At 36.2% G+C, this 23,736-nt stretch overlaps 1 protein-coding gene, 1 non-coding gene and 1 pseudogene across 2 annotated transcripts in view; 1 reads left to right on the top strand and 2 right to left on the bottom strand.

Annotated features, from left to right (window-relative positions):
- The window catches only part of GABRA3 (gamma-aminobutyric acid type A receptor subunit alpha3), a 243,619-nt gene that overhangs the window by 212,527 nt on the left and 7,356 nt on the right, over window positions 1-23,736 (bottom strand). The window lies entirely within an intron of this gene.
- LOC120881579 overlaps window positions 845-23,736 on the bottom strand; it is a 29,929-nt pseudogene continuing 7,037 nt past the window's right edge.
- On the top strand, window positions 18,866-18,938 carry TRNAG-CCC. The gene has a single exon. It is a non-coding gene; the product is annotated as a tRNA-Gly (tRNA).

Consider the following 23,736-nt stretch of genomic DNA (forward strand, 5'->3'; position numbering starts at 1 on the left):
AAATCCCACAGACAGAGGAGCCTGGCAGGCTATAGTCCATAGGGTCACAAAAGAGTTGGACATGACTGCAAAAACTGAGCACATATTCTATTATGGCAAAGGTGAAAACACCACCTTTGCCACAACAGCAACCAGAAAAATTTACTCCAAAAATAAATCAGTACAAAACAAGTCTGTTCCAGAATTTAAGAAAAGTACAGAAAAAGAAGACTTTACATGAATTTTAAACCCTATTTTAAAATATAAAGGAAATAAATCCATCATTGGCCACACAGCCCCAGTCTGTCACCCCCTCCCACCAGGGAGCACCATTGAGACATCTGGGTCCTGGACCACACCCAGATTTGCCGGTTTGACTAACTGGTGTCCATTCTTCTATTTTACGTGTCTAGCTGGGCATCTAACTCCTCTATAAAAAATTGCTGCTTTGAATTCCCGACAATGCATCTGCCTCTACCCCAGGTCTGACTCCGTAGTGGATCCATTTCTTCTACTTTAACCTTTGTGCTTTACTGCTTTCATTACAAGTTAATCACTAAAAGGATATTGCCTATAGCTTAAAGTGTACATAATGGCTCATCTCCAACATCTCCGCCTCCTGTGCCTGAGTGTTAAGTTAAAATACCTTTTTTTTTACGCTCACAGGAAATATCCTGACAAGGCACACCAGTGAATGACTACAGAAAAGAAGAAATGAACATATCCTCTCTGGAGTCTAGCTGGAACTAGGAAATATTTACAACAACTCATCATCTTTCCTACTTTACTGCCTCACCTCTCCCTCTTTGATCTATTAAAAAAAAAAAGCACCCAACCCCCACAGGATGGTTCTTTGGGATACTAGTCAACCATCTTTCTGGTTTGCTGGCTTTTGAAATAAGGCAGCTCTTCCTTCCCCTAACAGCTCTTCTCTCGATTTATTGTCTTGTGTAATGGTGAACAGTAAGAGCTTGGATTCAGCAACACTGGTGCCACTACTGCCACTGAAACCTCTCAAAGCATGGTTTCTAGTTATCCATCTAATTTACACTCTGCACAGATCTGTGCTTCATGTCAATCTGTGAGGCAATAAGCTGAATGTTCCTGGGGCAGCCATCCAAAGGGACACCACTGTACAGTTTCATAGCTTTTAGTGGATCTGCATTCCACTCAGAGAGCACTTCAGCTGTTTGGAAACTATGGGTGGTATGGAGCAGCCACCTTCTTTAGAATTCCAAATTCCGCTAAGGGTTTTTGAGGATTAGCAGTGGGACGCTCCAAAATCTGGTGGTGTCAAATGTCCACATTTGCTGGTGTTAAATGTTCCGATTTGACACCAGCAATTCACCAGTATCCACACCAGCACCACCTTCAAATCTCTGTCCAAAAGGTCACAATGCCATTTGTCAGGAAGTTGTTGTGGCCTGCTATAGGTCACTGGCTGGTTCCTACTGCCACCACCTGCTGGGGGCAGGTGACGACCACCTGGATTGTGGATGGATCCACTACCTGGTTTCACTTTTAGAGTAGCTTACACTCCACCACACCAGGGCTAATGCCCAGGAGATGCCAATGGACCCCCCTAGGGTCACTCCAGATGCAGCAGTGCACAGCCAGTGATACTGGGCAGATTCTGCTGGGTCTGCCTTTGTTCACTCCAGACATGGATATGATGCTCAGTGGATTCCAATGGGTCCCTGCCTTGTTTCACTCTAGAGATGGCCACTCTAGCCCTGCTGCCAGGGCTGCTCATCTGGCTGCTCTGGAAGCATCCAGGGTATGGCCCCTGCCACAGCAGCCTCACCAGGTCTGGTTCAGCTAAATGATGTCACCTAGCCAGCAGTCAGGGCGGGCAGGGAATTGGCGTCAGCTGGAGCCTATGAGTCCGTGAACACTGATGTGTCACTTCTGATGTTCTTTGGGTTTTTACAGTGCAGTCTCGTCCCATAGCTGCTAGATATGCTCCTAGCCAGTTGTGGGTATGGGGTGGGGCAGCAAGTCTGCCCTTAATGTGAAAGTTGCTCAGTCATGTCCGACTCCTCACAACCCCATGGACTATACAATCCACAGAACTTTCCAGGATAGAATACTGGAGTAAGTAGCCTTTCCCTTCTCCAGGGGATCTTCCCAACCCAGGAATCGAACCAGGATCTCCTGCATTTCAGGCGGATTTTTTACCAACTGCCCTCAATAGACACAGAGAAAGCTTTTGATAAAATTCAACATCCATTTATGATAAGAACTCTCCATAAAGCCAGCAAAGAAGCAACAAACCTCAACATAATAAAGGCCATATATGACCAACCAGGAAACATCATATACAATGGTGAAAAACTGAAGGCATTTCCTCTAAGACCAGGAATAAGACAAGGATTGCCATTCTCCCAACATGAACCTGGTGACTGACTTTTCTCATATTCCTAGTCTCTCTTCCACCTAGCTTCACAAAAATTCTCTCCTGCTGAGATAACCATTGCTGCCTATCTGTCCTACAGAAATTTCTTTACTATCAGTCTGGGGCCCCAGTTTTAGGCAAGTCCAATGTTTCTGCCTTCACAGTCAAAAATATCTGCTTGCCTCACCCAACCTGAGTGGGTCCATGCCTCCATTGCTTCACAAGTGAAAGTGATACCCATATACTGATATATTAATGTTAGAACATATGATTACAGATTAAAGATGGAAAACTAATCAGTGAAAACTCTTTATAACCATGGTCTCAAACGGTGAGTAGTCACTTTTTTTGGGGAAAAAAAAACATTAGCAGACATCTAAATGGAAATAAATTTGAGCAAACTCCAGGAAATAGTGAAGGGAAGATAGTGATACCTGGAATGCTGCAGTCCATGAGGTCACAAAAACTTTGCCACGACTTGGCGACTGAACAACAAGCCATGTAAAAATTTCAAGGGATCATCATGTCAAGTTAGCACTGTAGGTTCACATGAGAAAAACATCCTGCCTAAGCTCCAAACATAAAATATAGTAATGACAGCTAAATCACAAAACATACTTTTAAAATAAAAATATAGCCATAGTCGCTTAAAATAGTAAATAAGAGAAAAGAGGAACATGTTTATAGAGCTGAAACAACAAAAAAAGAAACTTAGCAACAGAGGAGACTAAAGTCACTTACCTACTAGGAAACACACAGAGGCATCTAGGAGTTCAACTCCTATGGGGGTAACATAAACCAATAGTATTGAATGTATAGCAGTATAGAGAAGTTAGGTCATGACAGGAAATCATGAGGTGAAGCAGGGATTTCCTGTTTATGCATAGTGACTTTTAATATGCTATGATGACTGTAGCAGCTCAGCTTGGCAACTAGGGTATTGTCAAAGTGGTAGGAAGTAGTAGAAATAGCTATCAAACCAAGACTTGCATTACACCACCCACTGGCTTGAAAATTAGACCTTTGATATTCTCATGGAACAATAAATAGCTCAAGCTGCCAACATAAGAACTGGTCCTGAACTGGGGATTGAGCAAATAAAACATAATCCAGCAAGAATTAAAAGGGATAAGAAAAGCAGACAGAATAACTATGATTTTCCCTATTTATGGTAAACTTGTAACAAGTTAAAATTCTAAGACTACAAAAGCAATCTTGAAAATAAAGTAAACAAATTCAAAAAATATGAGGTTACAGTCTCAGAGAAATAATGTAATTTGAAAAAGGACTTGAAAATAAATGCCTAGCCTCCACAAAGAACTGAAGGATTAAGGTTATAAAAAGCAAGAACAAGAGTTTATTAAAAAGTTGTGAATCAAAAATGGTAGATGTTAAAAAAAATAGAAATCTTATAAATCAAGGCTGTAAACTCTGAAATAAAAGCTCAAAAGATAGAATAAGCTCTCGATTGGGTATGGCCAAAGAAAAAATTTGAGAAACAGACTCAGAATGAAACACCAAGAGACAAAAGAAATTGATACAATAAAAGGGAAGTTAAAAGACCTAGAGAACAGATTTAGAAACTACAGCCAAGACTAATGGCATGATTCCAGAGGTAGAAAGTGTTGAGTATAGAACAATGATGATTGCAAATAAATAAGTAAATAAATAAATCTTATACAAATTTAAACCATTGTATAATAGTGGTGGCACAAGAAAGCCACTTGCATGCATACTAAACTAAAAGAGTTGACCACCTACTGACTTTGAAAGGAAATAAATAACTATTAAGAAATAACTATACAGAAATACACAAGAACTTATAAACCATAATATTTTTTTAAATACTAAGAGTTCTTCCAATTAAAATAGCCAAACATAAGCACTTGCTCTTGCTTTGTTCTGAGGCCTTAACAGTGGGAGTAAAAGGATTAATTTTAATTCACAAACCAACAAGGACAAAGATACAGGGAGATATGACAAAAAAACATTTCACAAGACACCTTCAATCTTATTTGCTATCCAGAATATAAGAAATTAGATTTGCATCTTCCAAGGAAGATGTTGACTGCAGCCATGAAATTAAAAGACGCTTGCTCCTTGGAAAAAAAGTTATGACCAACCTAGACAGCATATTAAAAAGCAGAGACATTACTTTACCAACAAAGATCTGTCTAGTCAAAGCTATGGGTTTTCCAGCAGTCATGTATGGATGTGAGAGTTGGACTACAAAGAAAGCTGAGCGCCGAAGAATTGATGTTTTTGAACTGTGGTGTTGGAGAAGACTCTTGAAAATCCCTTGGACTGCAAGGAGATCCAACTAGTCAATCCTAAAGGAGATCGGTCCTGAATATTCATTGGCAGGACTGATGTTGAAGCCGAAACTCCAATACTTTGGCCACCTGATGCGAAGAACTGACTCATTCGAAAAGACTCTGATGCTAGGAAAGATTGAAGGCAGGAGGAGAAGGGGACAACAGAGGATGAGATGGTTGGATGGCATCACTGACGTGATGGACATGAGTTTGAGTAGGTTCTTTGAGTTGGTGATGGACAGGGAAGCCTGGCATGCTGCAGTCCATGGGGTTGCAAAGAGTCATACACGATTGAGCAATTGAACTGAACTGAAGGAAGACATTTAGAATATAAATTTCTGTTGAATCTTCTCAGTACAAGAGAAAAGACCAAAAAACTTTGACATCATAATTCTCAACAAAACAACCTCAGCAGATACTAAACCTCCTCACTTAGCATTCCCAATCAGTTTTCAAATAGAAGGAAACAATCAAGGAACAGAACACCCATGAAGAAAGCCTCTGACATAAAATATAAACAACAAAACAAATATTTTAAAATATTAATTTCAACCAAGAAGGGCCTATTGTATAGCACAAGAAACTCTGCTAAATGTTATGTGGCAGGCCTGATGGGAGAGGAATTTGGGAGAGAATGGATACATATATATGTATGGCTGAAACCCTTTGCTGCCCACCTGAAACTGTCACAATATTGTTAATCAACTATATCTCAATACAAAATAGAAAGCTTTTTAAAAATGAAAATAAATTTCAAGAGAAAAGACTCTAAAGATAAAAGGCACAAAAATTATGTCATTAATATCACTGGAGATAGCAGATAAGATTTTGCATTCAGGAAAAAGAAAGAACAAGTTTCTGTAAGAAAAGAAAGTTCAAAGAATAGTTTTTAAAAACATTAGAAATTAAAATCATGATAGAGGAAATAAAACACTCAATAGAGGGACTGGTAGATAATGTTGAAGATATCCTCTGAAATATAGACATAGACAAGAAGATAGAAGACAAAAAAATGTTAAGAAATTATAAAAACCAGCTTTGGAAAGCCAACATTTAAATTGTAGGAGGGAAGGAGAGACAGCGATAGAGATGGGGGTGGGGGGGCAGGTGGCAGGAAGTACTTCACCAATACAATAATTCAAAAAAAAAAATCTCTGCAGGGAAGAGCAAATGGAGTTCTCAGCACAGTGGATGAAAATAGATCCACAAGAAAACACAGCATCATCAGAACACGAGAGATGAAAGAATATGAGAAAGAGATACAAAGTATAAATGTTCACAATCAGGATGGATTCATACTTCTTAACAGCGATTTTGGAAGCTACAAGGGAGTAGAACAACCTTCTGAGGGAAATAAATTATTTCAGGATGACAGTTGTGAACAAAACCAAGTGAGAAACCAGTTAGACGGTAGTAGGACAGAAAAGTCAAGGAGCAATTTAAATGATAATAAAAATAAAGTAGTGGTGCTAGTGGTAAAGAACCCACCTGCCAATGCAGAAGACATAAGAGATGTGGGTTTGATCCCTGGGTGGGTAAGATCCCCTAGAGAAGGGCATGGCAACCCACTCCAGTATTCTTGCCTTGAGAATCCCATGGACAGAAGAGTCTGGCAGGCTACCATCCATAGGGTCACTAAGAGTTGGACACAGCTGAAGTGACTTAGCATACCCACATCATATATGTCTGAATTACTGAGAAGAAATGTAGACAACTGACAGTGTGAACTTAGATTGGTGGTGATAACATGGAAAATAAGCATATTTTTTAAATATAATAATTCCAAGGAAAACAAAACAAAAATGTGTGCGTCCTGTGACTGTGTTAGGTTACATGGCAAAGTGGGATTAAGGTAGCAGATGGAATTAAGGTTGCTAATTAGTGGTCTGGCATCACTGACTTGATGGACTCGAGTCTGAGTGAACTCCGGGAGTTGGTGATGGACAGGGAGGCCTGGTGTGCTGCGATTCATGGGGTCGCAAAGAGTCAGACATGACTGAGCGACTGAACTGAACTGAACTAAAATAGGTAGATTATTCGGACTATCTGGGTGGGCCCAATATAATCACAAAGGTTCTTAAAAGTAGAAGCAGGAGGCAGAAGAGTCAGGGTCAGAGTAATGCGATGTAAAAAAGACATTGCTGACTTTAAGAAGAAGGAAGGGGCCATGAACCAAGGAATGTAGTGGCCTCCAGAAGCTGGAAAATGCAAGGAAATAAATACTCCCCCAGACTCTCCAGAAAGGAACACAGCCTTGCAAACACCTTGATTTTAGCCCAGGAAAATCTCCAGAATTGTAAGAAGATAAATTTGTGTTGTTTTGACCCATTAAGTATTTGGTAATTTATAATTCAGCAATAGAAAACTAATACTTGGGGCTTCCCTGGTGGCCCAGACAGTAAAGAATCTACTTGCTATGCAGGAGACTTGGGTTCAATTCCTCGGTTGGGAATATCCCCTGGAGAAGGAAATGGTAACACACTCTAGTATTCTTACCTGGGAAATCCCATGGACAGAGGAGCCTGATAGGCTATGGTCCATGGAGTCACAAAGAGTTGGTCATCATTTAGAGACTAAACAGCAACAGCAGCAATAAGAGAACTGGCACCAGTCAACAATATTAAGAATCAACAAGGAGGCAAAAGTATAGATAAAAGAAAATAAAAATATTACTAGAGCAGTAGGGGGGAAGCATTATGCCAATAGATTAAAAATAATAGAAGAGAAGGCAATGGCACCCCCACTCCAGTACTCTTGCCTGGAAAATCCATGGACGGAGGAGCCTGGTAGGCTGCAGTCCATGGTGTTGCTAAGAGTCGGACACGACTGAGCGACTTCACTTTCACTTCTCACTTTCATGCAGTGGAGAAGGAAATGGCAACCCACTCTCCAGTGTTCTTGCCTGGAGAATCCCAGGGACGGTGGAGCCTGGTGGGCTGCTGTCTATGGGGTTGCACAGAGTTGGACATGACTGAAGCGACTTAGCAGCAGCAGCAGCAGGTATAGCTTTAAGAGCTTCCCTGGTAGCTCAGAATGTAAAGAATCCACCTGCAATACAGGAGATCTGGATTTGATCCCTGGGTTGGGAAAATCCCCTGGAGAAGGGAATGGCAACCCACTCCAGTATTCTTGCCTGGAGAAGTCCATGGACAGAGGAGACTGGCAGGCTACAGTCCATGGGGTTGCAAAGAGTTGGATACAACTGAAGTGACTACCATTTTCACTTTTCACCATATCAACAAACTTTAAATGATTACTTCAATCAACACAGAAGAGGTATTTGAAAAAAATCCAGCATATATTCATCATAAAATCCATCAGCAAACTATTGATAGAAAATAATTCTCTCAAATTTATAAATGGCATGTAAGAAAAATCTAAAACTGACTTCACAGTGAATGGTAAATGGCTGAATATTTCTCCCAATAAAATCAGGAGAAAGGCAAGGAGCTCTGCTCTGACCATTTCAATTCAACATTCTACTAGAGGTCCTATCCAGTTCAAATACAGCAAAAACAAAACAAAATAAGAAAACATATACAAATTAGAAAAGAGGAAATAAAACTGTCATTATTCCTAGATAACATAATCATCTACATAGAAAATCCCAACACTCTTTTTTTTTAAAAAAAAAGCTACTAGAATAATTGAGTCTTTTAAGGTCATACGATACAAGCTCAATGTATAAAAATTAACTGTATTTATGTATACTAACAATAAATGTTGAAAAATTGTCAGGGAGGAGTTCAAGATGGCAGAGTAGAAGAACATAGAGTTCATCTCCCCCTACAAGTACATCAAAAATACATCCAAATGTGGAACAGTTCTCACAGAATACCAACTGAAAGTGGGCAGAAGAGCTCATGCAACTAAAGCTGTAAGAAAGAACCTCACATAATTGGGCAGGACTAAAGGAGGAAAAAAAAAAGAAATGAAGAAAATGAAGATGAGACCTGCACCCCTAAGGAAAAGCCAAGAATGAGGAAAGAAAGATTAGCTCACCTTGGGAACCTCCTTCACTGTCTAGTAGATTAGCCAGGTATAGGGAGGTGCAGGGGCCTGGAATTTGCCTAGAAGAATGTACATGGGCTGACTTGCTGCCAAGCAGGATGAGGGACTAGTACTGATACCAGAAGATAAAGAAAGAGAAAAGGGAATCAAAAATGTATTTGAAGAAATTATGGCTGCAAACTTCCCAAGCCTAAAAAAGGAAATAGATATCCAGGAATAGGAAGTACAAAGGGTCCCCAGCAAGATGAACCCAAACAGACCCACCCTGAGATATATCAAAATTAAAGTGGCAAAGTTCAAGATAAAGAGAGGATTCTAAAGGCAGTGAAAGAAAAACAGATAATCAGTTAAAAGGGAATCCCCACAAGGTTGTTAGTACTTTCCTGGTGGCTCAGTGGTAAGAATTCACCTGCCAACACCAGAGATACAGGTTCAACCCCTGGGTCAGGAAGATCCCATAGAGAAGGAAATGGCAATCCACATCAGTATTCTTGCCTGGAAAATCCCATGGACAGAGGAGCCAGGTGGGCCACAGTTCATGGGATTGCAAGAGTCGGACATGATTTAGTGACTAAACAATGACAACAACATAGGGTTACCAGCTGATTCCTCTGCAGAAACTTTGCAGGCCAGAAGGGAGTAGCAAAATATATTCAAAGTCCTGAAATGGAAAAACCTGCAACCTAGGATACACTGCCCAGCATGATTATCATTTAGAAAAGGAGAAAGAATTTCTCAGACAAGCAAAAAACTAAAACAATACAGCAATACTAAACCTATCCTAAAAGAAATATTGAAAGGTCTTTTCAAAATAGAAAAGTATGACTCTATAGGAAAACGACTATCACAACAGGAAAGGCAAATATATAAAAGGATTGAAGATTACTTAAATAAGCCAGTTCAGTTCAGTCGCCCAGTTGTGTCTGACTCTTTGCGACCCCATGAATTGCAGCACGCCAGGCCTCCCTGTCCATCACCAACTCCCGGAGTTTACACAAACTCATGTCCATCGAGTCAGCGATGCCATCTAGCCATCTCATCCTCTGTCGTCCCCTGCTCCTCCTGCCTCCAATCCCTCCAAGCATCAGAGTCTTTTACAATGAGTCAACTCTTCACATGAGGTGGCCAAAGTATTAGAGTTTCAGCACATAGGCTTAAAAAATCAAAAAATTGTGAAAGCAATTATAATTACAATTATCAGCAAAAGGATAAACATAAAGATTTAAAACAGGACATCAAAATCACAAAATGTGGGGGAGGAGAATAAGAAAATGTATATTTTTGAGAATGTGTTTAAGCTTACATGACTATCAGTCTAAAGCAAGTAGATATAGTTATGGGTTAACATACTTGATAACCAGGGTAACCACAAATCAAACACATATAATAGACTCACAAAAATCAGTAAGAAAAGAACTCAAGTAAAATACAAAAGAAAGTCATCAAAGCATAAAAGGAAAAATAAAAAGAAGAAAGGAACAAAGAAGAAATACAAATTCAACTGGAAAACAAGGTTTAAAATAGTCATAAATACATACATATCAGTAATTACTTTAAATGTCAATGGACTAAATGATCCAGTCAAAAGACAAACAGTGGCAGACTGGATAATAATCAAAAAACAAAAACAAAACGAACCTACAGTATGTTGCCTAAAAGAGACACTTTAGGGAAAAATACAGGCATAGATTTAAAGTGAGGGAATGGAATAAGATTATTTCAAGTAAATGGAAATGATATGAAAGTGGAGACAGCAATACTCATATCAGACAAAATAGACTTTAAAACAAAGTCCATAAAGACAAAGAAATGCACTACATGATGATAAAAGTATCAATACAAGAAGAGGATATTATAATCATTAAGATATATTCTCCCAATATAGGAGCACCCAAATACATAAAACGAATACTAACAGACATAAGAGGAGAAATTGATGGGAACACAATAATAGTAGATTTTAACACCCTACTGATATATACTAGGGAACAAAACAAGCCTTAACAAATTTAAGAGAATGGAAATTATTTCAAACAACTTCTCTGACTACAGTGGCCTGAAATTAGAAATCAACCACAGAAAGAAAAATGAGAAAAATATATACAATTACATGGAGACCAAACACCATGCTACTAAAAACCCAACAGGTCAATGATGAAATCAAGGAGGAAGTTTTAAAAAAATACCTCGAGACTAACAACATTAAAAACATAAGCATTTGAAATTTATGGGATGCAGCAAAAGAGGTCCTTAGAGGGAAGTTCATAGTGATACAGGCCTTCCTCAAAAACTGAGAAAAACTTCAAATAACAATCTAATCTACCATTTAAAAGAATTAGAAAAAGAACAAATAAAACCTCAAGTCAGCAGAAGGAAGGGAATAATAAAGATCAGAGAGGAAATAAATAAAATAGAAATTAAAAAAACAATATTAATATCCAAAACATACAAACAGCTTATGAAACTCAATACCAAAAAAAAAAACACGAATGAAAAAATGAGTGAAAGACCTAAACAGACATTTCTCCAAAGAAGAAACACATGAAAAGATGCTCAGCATCACAAATTATTAGAGAAATCAAAACTGCAATGATGTATCATGTCACACCAATCAGAACGGTCATCATCAAAAAAAAAAATCTATAAACAATAAATGTTGGAGAGGATGTGGAGAAAAATGAACTCTCCTACAATGTTGGTGGGAATGTAAATTGGTAGAGCCACTATGAAGAACAGTATGGAGGTTCCTCAAAAAATTAAAAATAGGACTACTATATGACCCAGCAATACCCGTCTTGGGCATATACCCAGAGAAAACCATAATTCAAAAAGACTCATACACCCCAATATTCATTGCAACATATTTACAATATCTAGGACATAAAGCAACCTAAATGCCTATTAATAGAGGAATGGATAAAGAAGATGTGGTACATACATACAATGGAATATTACTCAGCCATTAAAAAGGAACAAAATCATGCTATTTGCTGAGGCACAGATAGACCTGGAGAGTGTCATACAGAGTAAAGTAAGTCAGAAATAGAAAATCTAATATAATGTCACTTGTATATGGAATCTAGATGAACTTACTTTCAAAGCAGAAACAGAGGCAGAGATGCAGAGATGTATGGATACCAAGGAGGGAGGATGAATTAGTAGACCAGGATTGACATGTATACATTACTATGTATAAACCAGTCAATCCTAAAGTAAATCAATCTTGATCATTCATTAGAAGGACTGATGCTGAAGCTGAAGCTCCAATACTTTGGCCACCTGATCCGAAGAGCTAACTCATTGGAAAAGACTCTGATGCTGGGAAAGATTGAGGGCAAAAGGAGAAGGGGATGACAGAGGATGAGATGGTTGGATGGTATCACTGTCTCAATGGACGTGACTTTAAACAAACTTGTGAGACAGTGAAGAACATAGAAACCTGGTGTGCTGCAATTCATGGGGTCAGACATGACTTAGTGAGTTTATAAAATAGATAACTAATGAGAACCTATTGTATAGCACAGGGAACTGTATTCAGTGCTCTGTGTTGACCTAAATGGGAAGGAAATCTACAAAAGAGGGGATATATGGATATATATAACTGATTCATTTTGCTGTACAGCAGAAGTAACACAATATTTTAAAGCAAGTATGCTCCAATAAAAATTTTTAAAAATTAAAACAATAGGAAAAAAATCAGTTGAGTCAAGAGCTGGTTTCTTGCAAGGTTAAACAAGATCAGCAAACCTCTGGCCAAGCTCACCAAGAAGAAAAGAGAGAGCACACAAATAAACAAATTAAGAAATTCAAGTGGAGAAAATAAAACCAATACCACAAAAATTCAAAAAAAAATCTTAAGAAATTACTAGGAATAGTTACATGACAACAAAATAGGCAGCCTAGAATAAATGGACAAGTTTCTACAAACATACAGCCTGCCAAAGCTGAATCAAGAAGAAACAGATAATTTAAACAGATCTATCACTGGAGGTGAAATAGAATTTGTTAAAACAAAAACAATAAATAAATAACAACTCCCTGCAAACAAAAGGATCAGATGGCCTCATGGGGAATTCTACCAAACATACAAAGAAGAACTCATTCCAAACCTTAAACTCTTCCAAAAGATCAAAGAGGAAGGGACACTCCCAAAGACATTCTATGAAGCCATCATCACCCTGACACCAAAACCAGACACTACCAAAAAAAATTTTACAGGCCAATACCTTTGATGAACATAGATACAAAAATTGTCAGCAAAATACTAGCAAATTGAATCAAACAATACATAAAAAGTATCACATACCATGATCAAGTTGGATTCATTTCAGGGTCATAAGAATGGTTCAACATAGCCAAATCAATCTATGTGATATACATATTAACAAAAGAAAAGACAAAAACTGCATAATTATCTCAATAGATGCAGAAAAAGCATTTGGCAAAGTTCAACATTCATTCATGATTAAAAATCTCACCAAAATGAGTATACAGGAAACATATCTCAACATAATAAAAATCATTTATGACAAACCCACAGTCAGTATAATAGTGAAAAGCTGAAAGCCTACCTGCTAAAGTCTGGAATAAGATAAGGATGCCCACTCTTATCACTTCTTTTCAACATAGTATTGGAAGTCAGCCACAGCAATCAAATAAGAAAAAGAAATAAATAGTAAGAAAATTGAAAGAGAAGAGGTAAAATTGTCTTTGTATGCAAATGACATGATATCTTATACGCTGACTCTTTGTGACCCCATGGATTGTAGCCTGCTAGGCTCCTCTGTCCATGGAATTCTCCAGGCAAGTATACTGGAGTGGGTAACCATTTCCCTCTCCAGGGGATCTTCCCAACCCAGGGATTGAACCTGGGTCTCCTGCATTGCAGGCAGATTCTTTACTGTCTGAGCCACCAGGGAAGTCCAGAAAACCCGAAAGACTCCACACAAAAGCTATTAGAACTAATAAATTAATTCAGTAAGTTAGCAGGATACAAGATTGATATACACAAATCTGTTGGATTTATTTACACTAACAATGAAATCAGAAAGAGAAAGTTAAAGCTAATGATCCTATTTAAAATCATGTCAAAAAAATACCTAGGGAGGAATCTAACCAAGGATGTGAAAGACCTATATGCTGAGAACTACAAAACACAGAAAGGAAATTGAAGATGATACAAAAAAACATGAAAAGATATCCGATGATCTTGGTTTGGGAGAAATAATGTTGTTAAAATGGCCATACTACCCAAAGCAATCTATAGATTTAATACTATCCTTATCAAATTACCCATGACATTTTTCACAGTTAGAACAAATAATTATAAAATTTATATGGAAACACAAAAGACCCAGAATTGTCAAAATAATTCTGAGGAAAAAGAACAAAGTGGGAGGCATAAACCTCCCAGACTTTAGACAATACTGTAGCATGGTACTGGTGCAAAAATAGACATACAGATTAATGGAGCAGAATAGAAATCCCAGAAATAAACCCAAATACCTATGGTCAATCTTCAACAAAGGAGGCAAGAATATAAAATGGAGAAAAGACAGTCTCTTCAGTAAGTGATATTGGGAAAGCTGGACAGCCACATATAAATCAATGAAGTTAGAATGCTGTCAGACTACACACAGAAATAAACTCAAAATGGCTTAAAAATTTACATATAAGACATAACACCATAAAACTTCTTGAAGAAGACATAGGCAAAACATTCTTGGACATAAATCATAGCAATAATTTCTTAGGTCAGTTTCCCAAGGCAAAAGAAATAAAAGCAAAAATAAACAAATGGGAGCTAACCAAATTTATAAGCTTTTGCAGAGCAAAATAAATCATAGAGAAAACAAAAAAACAATCTATGGACTGGGAGAAAATATTTGCAAATGATGAGACCAACAAGGGCTTAATTTCCAAAATATACAACAGCACATACAACTCAATATCAAACAAACAAACAAAACAAACAACCCAATCAAAAACTGGGCAGGAAACCTAAATAGACCTTTCTCCAAAGAAGATATACAGATGGCTAACAGTCATATGAAAAGATTTTCCACATTGCTTCTTATTAGAGAAATGCAAATCAAAACTACAATGAGGTATCACCTGACGGGTGAGAATGTGGGGCCATCATCAAAAGTCTGCAAAGAATAAAATCTGCAGAGGGGGTAGAGAAAAGGGACCTTCCTACACTGTTGGTGGGAAGGTAAAGTGGTACAGCCACTATGGAAAACAGTATGGAGTGTCCCTAAAAACTGAAAACAGAGCTACCATTAGATTCCACAATCCCACTCCTTAGCATATATCTAGAGAAAACTCTAATTCAAAATGATGCATTCACCCCAGTGTTCACAGCAGCAATATTTACAATAGCCAAGACATGGAAGCAACCTAAATTTCCATCAATAAATGAATGGATAAAGAATATGTAGTATATATACACATTGGAATGCTACTCAGCCATAAAAAAGAATGAAATAATGCCATTTGCAGCAACATGGATGAATCTAGAGATTATCATGCTAAGTGAAATAAGTCAGATAAAGACAAATATCATATATCACTTACATGTAGAATCTAAACTATGATACTAAAGAAGTTATTTACAAAACATAAACAGACTCACAGGCATAGAAAACAAACTTATGGCTACCAAAGGGGAAAGGGGAGAGGGGGATAAATTAGGCATATGGGATTAACAGATACACACCACAATGTATAAAAGGATAAACACCAAAGATTTACTATACAGCACATGGAACTATATTCAGTATCTTGTAATAAAGCCTATAGTAGAAAAGAATTTGAAGCTGTGTATCTGAAACCAACACAATATTGTAAATCAACTACAGTTAAATACTAAAAAAATTTAAAATGCTATATCATTTATATACGATAAAAATATAATACTTAGAACAAAGTTAATAAAATATATTCAAACCTATATACTGAAAACTACAAAAACAAACTTTATCCTTGCTCCAAAGACAAAAGTCATCTAAACATGTATCAAAGACATAAATCAAAGATCTGAAATGATAAAATTCTGGAAGAAAACAAATGAACGGCTCATTAGGAATCTAGTTAAGGCAAAAACTTCTCAGAATACAAAAAATCAAAGTCATATAGAAAGCCTACATAGAAAAATTTAAAAGGTCACATAATGGGAGAAAATATTTTCAAAACATATTTTTAAAGAATTATATATATATATACAATTTTGTATATGTATATATACAACTCAATAATAGGAGTACAAACATCCCGATTTTCATGGACATTTCTCCAAAGGACACACAGAGATGGCCAATAAGCATATGAACATGTTCAGTATTATAGTCATGTGCTGTGCTGTCGCTCAGTCGTGTCCAACTCTTTGCAACCCCAAGGACTGTAGCCGTCCAGTCTCCTCTGTCCATGGGATTCTCCAGGCAACAATACTAGAGTGGGTTGCCACACTCTCTTTCAGGGGATCTCCCCAACATAGGAATTGAACCCATGTCTCTTACATCTCCTGCATTGGGAGACAGGTTCTTTACCACTAGCGCCACCTGGGAAGCCCATCATGAGACACAGAGTTCTGCAAATTAAACCACAGTGAGCTACCACTACACATTCACTCTAGGCTAAAATAAAATGAGCCAAAATAAAAAGTTAATAAACAGAAGTCAGTTATTTTCTTATATACCAGCAATGAACAACTGAAATTTGAAATTAAAACAGCACTATTTAAATTAGTACCAAAAGATGAAATACATATAACTTTAAAAATATATATATGTGAGATCTATATGAGGAAACTACAAAACTTTGATGAAAGAAATCAAGAAGATCTAAATAAATGGAGAGATGTTTCATACTCCTGGATATGAAGATATAATACTATTAGATTCTGTTCTTGCCAACTTGATCTACAGATTTGGCACAATTCCAATCAAAACTACTGGACTTCCCTTCAGACAGTAAAGAATCCGCCTGCAATGTGGGAGACCTGGGTTCAGTCTCTGGGTTGGGAAGATTTCCTGGAGGAGAGCATGGCAACCCATTCCAGTATTCTTGCCTGGAGAATCCCCATGCACAGAGGAGCCTGGCAAGCTACAGTCCATGGGTTGCAAAGAGTCGGACACATTGAGAGACTAAGTACACACAGCACAATCAAAATCCCACCAAGATTTCTGTGGATCTCAACAAACTAATTCTAAAGTTTATATGGAAAGGCAAAAGACCCAGAATAATCAAGCAATACTGAAGAAGAGGAATACAACTAAAGGACTGACACTATACAATGGCAAGAATTACTATAAAGTTATTGTAATCAAGAGAGTTTGGTATTGGTGAAAGAATACACAAATAGATCAATGGAAAAGAATAGAAAGCCCAGAAATAGATCCACAAATATAGTCAAATGATCTTTGACAAAGGAGCAAAGGCAATTCATTGGAAAAAGAAAACTCTTTTCAATAAATGGTGCTGGGCAACTGGATATCCACAAATACAAAAATGAATCTAGACCCAGACTTTATACCAATATGGATCACACACCTAAATGTAAAATGCAAAACTATAAAACTTCTAGAAGATATAATAGGAGTAAATATAGGTGACCTTATTCTTGATAATGAGTTTTTAGATTTCATACCAAAAGCACAATCCATGAAAGAAAAAAAATGATAAATTGGATTTCATTAAAATAAAAAATGCTTGCTTTGAGAAAGGCACTGTTAAGAGAATGGAAACACAAGACAGATAGACTGGGAGAAAATGTTTGCAAATACATATATATGATAAAGAATTTGTGCCCAAAATATTCTAAGAACTCTTAAAATTCTAAAATAAGAAAATAAGTAACTCAGTTAAAAACAGGCAAAAGATTTGAAGAGATACCTGGGCAAATACTATATATGAATAGCAAATAAGCATATGAAAAGATATTCAACTCATATGTCATTAGGGAATTGCAAAGTAAAATAACAATGAGATGCCACTACAAATCTATTAGAGCAACTAAATTCCAAAACACTGACAACAATTGCTGATGATAATATGGAGCGACAAGAACACTCACTCATTGCTGGTGGGAATGCAAAATGGTGCAGCCACGTTGGAAGACAGTTTGGCAGTTTCCTACAAAGCTAAACATAGTCTAACCATGTGATCCAGCAATTGTGTGCCTTAGTATTTACCCAAATGAGTTGAAAACATTATCTGCACAAAAACCTACACATGAATGTTTATAGCAGCTTCATTCATAACTGCCAAAACTTGGAAGCAACCACAATGTCCTTCTATAGTAAATGGGAATAAAAGACTGTGGTACATCTGGTCAATGGACTATTATTTGTCAATAAAAAGAAATGAGCTATAAAACCTTGAAAATACATGGAAGATCCTTAAATACACATTACTAAGTGAAAGAAGCCAGTCTGAAAAGGCTACATACTGTAAGATTCCAACTGTATGACATTCTGGAAAAAGCAACAGTAAAGAGACAGTAAAAAGATCTGTGGTTGCTAGGGGTTCAGGAGAGAGGGAGGGATAGGTAGAACACAGAGTATATGTAGGGTGGTAAAATATTCTGTATACTGTAATGATGAGCACATGGCATACACTTGTTAAAACTCATATAACTGTAGGACACAAAGAATGAACCCAAATTCAGAACTATGGACTTTAGTTCATGATTATATCAATATTAGTTCATCAGTTTTAACAAATGTGCTACATTAATGCAAAATGTCAGTAGTAGAGGAAACTGAGGGGGAACAGATAAAGTAACTCTCCATACTTTCTCTTCAGTTTTTTGTATATCTAAAACTTCTCTAACATTTAAGTTTAATAATTAAAAAAACACTGAAAATGCCAAGTGTAGGTGGGGATGTTGAGCAACTAGGACTCTCATACGGTGCTAGTAGGAATACAAAATGGTATAGCTACTTTGGAGAACAGTTTGACAGCTTCTTATAACAGCAGACATTCAATTGCTATATAACCCAGAAATTCTCCTCATAGAGAATTTCAGTGCAAATATATGTGCAAACAAAAACCTGTATAAGAACATTTATAACAGAATTACTTATAATAGCAAAAAAGTGGAAAACACCCAAACATCCATCAACTAATGAATAAATACACTACTCAACAATAATAAATAGGGGCTTCCCTGGTAGTCCAGTGGCTAAGACTCTGTGCTCCCAATGCAGAGGGCCCAGGTTAGATCCTTGGTCAGGGAACTAGATTCCACATGCCACAACTAAGACCTGGTACAGCCAAATAAATAAATAAACATTTTAATAAAAAAATAAAATAGTAAAGAACAAACTGCTGATACATACAATTACATAGATGAAGCATAAAAACATGTGTTAAGTGAAAGAAGCCAGATACAAAAGGCTATATACTATATGACTCCATTTATATATTATAGAAGAAGCAAAACTATAAAGACAGATAAATTCTTTCCCAGATAACTGACTGCAAACAGGCACAAGTGATCTTTTTGAGGGGAGGGACATTTTCTGTATCTTTATTGCAGTGGTGGTCATGGTTATATGATCATATACATCAGTCGAAATTTTGAAATGTGTACTCTCAAGGGTACATTTTATTTCATGAGAAGTATGTCTTAATAAATTTGAGTAAAAAATTGAAGATGCCTAGGAATATATCTTATACATAAGAGTATTATTAATAAAACTATGTCTCTATCAAAGATTATAAAAACAGAATTTAAATAATATCAAGATATACTATTCATAAGTAGTAAATCTCTTTATCAAAAATATGCCAATTCTGCTCAAATTCATTCTACATATTCAATAAAAGTGCAAGAAAAATCAGCATGATTTTAGTGGAATTTGACAATCTTATTTTAAAAATTAAGTTAAAGGGAATAAAGGGCCAAAAATAATCAAGACAATTCAGAAAGAACAAGAAAAATGGTGTGGGTGTGGGTAACTGCAGAGAATGAAAAATAACTTGACCTTACAAAATAATCAAGATTGATATAAAGCATTCATAATTAAAACAACACAAGTGTACACAAATGGATTAATAGAGCATATAGACAGGCCAGAAATAGATGCAAGCATCTATGGAAATTAGGTTATACGATGGACTCTGCATTGTAAATCAGTTGTGTATAAATTAACAAATGATATTTGACATAGAAAAAAATTGACCTATATTTCACATCACATGTAAAAATAAAATCCAGATGTTCTTAAAAAGTGAAGCAAAATGTTTTAAATTTTAAAGAAAATTTGGAGAAAGTCTTTTATGTTGATGGAATAAGAAAATACTTCTTAAATATGACACCAAAATAACAATTCATGAAGGAAAAAATTCATAAATTTATAATGAAAATCTAAAATTTCTATACTAAAAAGGACCTCATAAACAAAACAGAAAGCCAAGATGACATATTAGAAGCAGATATATGCAATGTATATAACTGACAAATAATTAGTATCCAGAATATAAAAAGAACTCTTTTACAAATCAGTTAGTAGAAAGTGACCAAACAAAAAATAAGCAAATGTGGGTGGCTCTGCATGTAATATTTTGGAAGGATATGGGAAAAAATGAAGCTGGGCCTAGACTCAAAGGGAAGATAAAGTTTATCTGTAAAGTTTTATTTCATTAAGACATATCTGAACAAGAAATAACAAAATGCTAATAACACTTGTTCATTCTGAGCAAGCATATATGTGGTTATTTGCTCATTGTTTTACATACTTCTGAGTCTCCTTGTCAATATTTTAAATTCTTCAAAGTTAAAAAATAGAAGAAAATAAACATGTAAACAAACTTTATAATAATAAATTTGAGTTAAGTGGAAGGGATGAAAGTTAAAATTATAAATAACATTTTCTCTATATGTCAGCCATAATCAATTATCAGAAATAATGATAGAGAGATCCAGTTCATAAAATTAAAAACATAAAATAGATGTTACTGCTATTATATACTCTTTATGCATGCATGCATAAGTCAGTCATGTGTGACTCTGTATGACACTATAGACTGTAGCATGCCAGGCTCCTCTGTCCACAGGATTCTTCAGGCAAGAATACTGGAGTGGGTTGCTGTGCCCTCCTGCAGGGAATCTTGAATCCAGGGATCGAACCTGCATCTCCTGCATTGCAAGTGGATTCTTTACCCACTGAGCCACTGGGGAAGCCCCTATATACTCTATAATTATACAAATTAAGGTTCAAAGACCACACAGTAAGTAGAAGAGCTGAGGTAACAAAAACTGCAACTGCAATAAGATTTAAACTTTACAACTAGATCAAGAAGAGACAAGCTAGAAGAAATGGAAAACAGAAAAAAAAAAGAGAACCTACTAAATATAATAATTGTACTATAATATATATAATATGGCATCACAGAATGGTGGAATGATTTATTCAATATTTGGTACTGTGAAACCGTTGAAGAGGAAAACAATTTTGAAAAGTACCTCACACCACAATAAATTCCAGGGGAATTAAACAATTAAACATAAGCAATAAAAATGAAAACACAATCCATTCAAACACTTATCCCATTTTGGATAAGGAAAGGCTTATTAAATATTAACTTATCAGAAAAAATTACAAATGAAAAGAGACAGACGCATAAATAATTACATAAAAGCTAATTTGTACATTAAAGTTAAATTAAAACACAATCTGGAAAATATATTCCACACATACCACAGAAGAATGATCTGCTGCTACTACTGTTGCTAAGTCACTTCAGTCGTGTCCGACTCTGCGCGACCCCATAGACGGCAGCCCACCAGGCTCCCCCGTCCCTGGGATTCTCCAGGCAAGAACACGGGAATGGGTTGCCATTTCCTTCTCCAATGCATGAAAGTGAAAATTCAAAGTGAAGTCGCTCTGTCGTGTCCGACCCTCAGCAACCCCGTGGACTGCAGCCTACAAGGCTCCTCTGTCCATGGGATTTTCCAGGCAAGAGTACTGGAGTGGGCTGCCACTGCCTGAAGAAAGATCTAATGTCTACTAAATGCACACATTGTCCCCACAAGTGAATAAAAAACACTTAAGTTCTCAAAAGAAAAATGCATATAGGTCATCAATACACACTTATAGGAAGGAAACAAAAGTGACCAGGAAACACAAGAAAGTATCCATGCTAACTATAATAAAAGAAGCATATTAAAATTGTAGGATACTGTTTTGCCTCTATCAGATTGGCAAAGAATTTAAACGTGAATGTATGGCAAAAACCACCACAATATTGTAAAGTAATTAGCCTCCAATTAAAAGTAAAAGAATAACAATACCCAGTACTGGCATAGGATTACTAGCAGAAATTGGCCATCTTATACAGTAGGACAACTTCACACTTATGTCAAGAACCTTTGAAAATGTAATATCCTTAGGCACAATAATATCCTTAGGCACAAAGACTCAGACACAACTGAGCAACTGAACTGAACTTAGGCACAGTAATGCCTTCATAAAAACCCATAAAAAAAACAAACAAAATAGAAAAAAAAATCCCTGTACTTGACAGTCTTACCTTTTAATACAAGGATTCAGGTAGCAAATAAATAAAATATCTAGTCTGTTAGGTGATGATACAGACTAGAGAGAAAAAATAAGGCAAGAAAGGAAAATAGTAAGTGTTAAGGGAGAAGAGTTTTCATTTTTATGTTACAGTTGTTACAGAAGACCTCATCGAGGTGACATTGAATAAAAACCTGAATGGGCAAAACCAATACAATATTGTAAATTAATTAACCTCCAATTAAAATAAATAAATTTATATAAAAAATACATTAATTAAAATTTTTTTTTAAAAATTTTTAAAAAACCTGAATGGGGCAAGGTTCAAAGAAGCAAAGATTTATGCATAAGGGTATATACATTGCAAGGCTATTTATGATAACTTACAAGTGAAAATAATTTAAATGACCAATATAGTATCTCTTAAAAAATTTTGGTATAAATTGTACAACTGAAAATTATGTACAATAGCTGTTAGAATTGTTTGAAGGCTGCTGAATCACACGGGAAATGCTCACAATATGATACCAATGGAGAAACCACATATAAAATAGAATATAAGGTATGATCTCAATCATGTAAACATGGAAACATCTGGAAGGAAGTAGAACAAGTTATCTTTGGGCAAGGTATTCAGAGGTGATTTGTATTAGCTTCTCTCCATTTTCCAAATTTTCTATTATGAGGCTGTTTTACTTTTATAGCTGGAAAAAAATCTGTTTAAAGGCAGATTTTATAGCCTCAAGGTAGATTAATAAATGTATAAAATGTTTTTAATGGTGGCACTTGTCAGGCATGCCTTGAGTACAGGGTCCAGATTTCCAGATTTGGACACTGTGTGTTAAGTATGATGCTGAAAATTGAAGTATCTCAAGTAGAAGATACTCAAAATATATGTCATATGAGTTTCTCTTGTACTATTTTAAAAAGTTATTTTATGCTATGATCACTTACATAATCCATTCCCATCCACCTCCCCTTCCCTTCAAAAAAATCTGTGTAATACTTGATTTCTTTTAAGAAATCATTTTCTAAAGAGAAAAAGCACCCTTTAAAATATACATCCTGGAGATTTTTATTCTTCCTTCTGTGTATGGTGAGGAGACATACTGTGTATAAATGTCAATATTTTAAAAGTCATGTTTGCAATATAAAAGGTGTTTTTCTATTACCAACCAATATTTCCCTTTATCATATGTGTTCCCCCCTAGGAAGAGACAGCATTTAAGAACATGAGCTAATCACCTTGCCTCTATTTCACAGTATACTGTACCATTTTTTTGAGTACTCTTAGTTTATTTCAAACCAGCAATAGTAGAAATATCATCCAATACCCAGATTTACTTCAGATTTTAGAAAACAATCAGTTCTGTCCTTAGCTAACAAGACAGTCATGATTTCAGCAATCTCATAAATGGAACAAGAAAAGGGTCTTGCTGTGATCTCTTTCAGACCTTGTGAATTATTCCACCGAAGTTAGCAACCTTCAGAATTCCATATAAAATCCTGTGCC

Source organism: Oryx dammah, unplaced genomic scaffold (assembly GCF_014754425.2).
Source record: "Oryx dammah isolate SB20612 unplaced genomic scaffold, SCBI_Odam_1.1 HiC_scaffold_23, whole genome shotgun sequence".
NCBI classification, from domain to species: Eukaryota; Metazoa; Chordata; class Mammalia; order Artiodactyla; family Bovidae; genus Oryx; species Oryx dammah.